The sequence below is a fragment of the Anoplopoma fimbria genome, unplaced genomic scaffold (genome assembly GCF_027596085.1).
Source record: "Anoplopoma fimbria isolate UVic2021 breed Golden Eagle Sablefish unplaced genomic scaffold, Afim_UVic_2022 Un_contig_6481_pilon_pilon, whole genome shotgun sequence".
Lineage (NCBI taxonomy): Eukaryota > Metazoa > Chordata > Actinopteri > Perciformes > Anoplopomatidae > Anoplopoma > Anoplopoma fimbria.
In genome coordinates, this window is record NW_026550095.1 from 1 (window position 1) to 730 (window position 730).

Genomic DNA, 730 nt, shown 5'->3' on the forward strand with positions numbered 1-730 from the left:
TTTTCACTCCTCTTTACAAAAAGCAGAGGGCGCTGCTGCTTTTTCAGTGGACACCGACAGGGTGGGAAGGAAATAGCTAGATCATGACTTGCCGGTATAGAAATGACACAAATCCAGTTAAATGATGGCTTTCATCATTCCTAAGCTCATCGATCATTTTCTTTTCAATTTTATGCTAACGTATTCTACATTTCAACAGTAAATATTAATCTTTTTACTGCACTACATTTGTGATCCTTATAGCCACTTTGTACATTCTGATTTGACATTTAAAAGCTGTGAGTGTGTCTGGAAATCTGCAGGCGCTCCCTGTATAGACGAAAGAGCAAAGCGTGGTGATATAGTATCTTTAAAAGGCCCTTTGGTAGGCACAATATTTGCTTACGGCCATACCACCCTGAACACGCCCGATCTCGTCTGATCTCGGAAGCCAAGCAGGGTCGGGCCTGGTCAGTACTTGGATGGGAGACCGCCTGGGAATACCAGGTGCTGTAAGCTTTTTTTCACTCCTCTTTACAAAAAGCAGAGGGCGCTGCTGCTTTTTCAGTGGACACCGACAGGGTGGGAAGGAAATAGCTAGATCATGACTTGCCGGTATAGAAATGACACAAATCCAGTTAAATGATGGCTTTCATCATTCCTAAGCTCATCGATCATTTTCTTTTCAATTTTATGCTAACGTATTCTACATTTCAACAGTAAATATTAATCTTTTTACTGCACTACATTT

General features: G+C 41.4%; 1 non-coding gene across 1 annotated transcript; it reads left to right on the forward strand.

Moving 5' to 3' along the window:
* Window positions 1-379: 379 nt before the first annotated feature.
* LOC129114972 (5S ribosomal RNA) lies at window positions 380-498 on the forward strand. Its single transcript, XR_008532770.1, has one exon. It is a non-coding gene; the product is annotated as a 5S ribosomal RNA (ribosomal RNA).
* The last annotated feature ends 232 nt before the right edge of the window (window positions 499-730 follow it).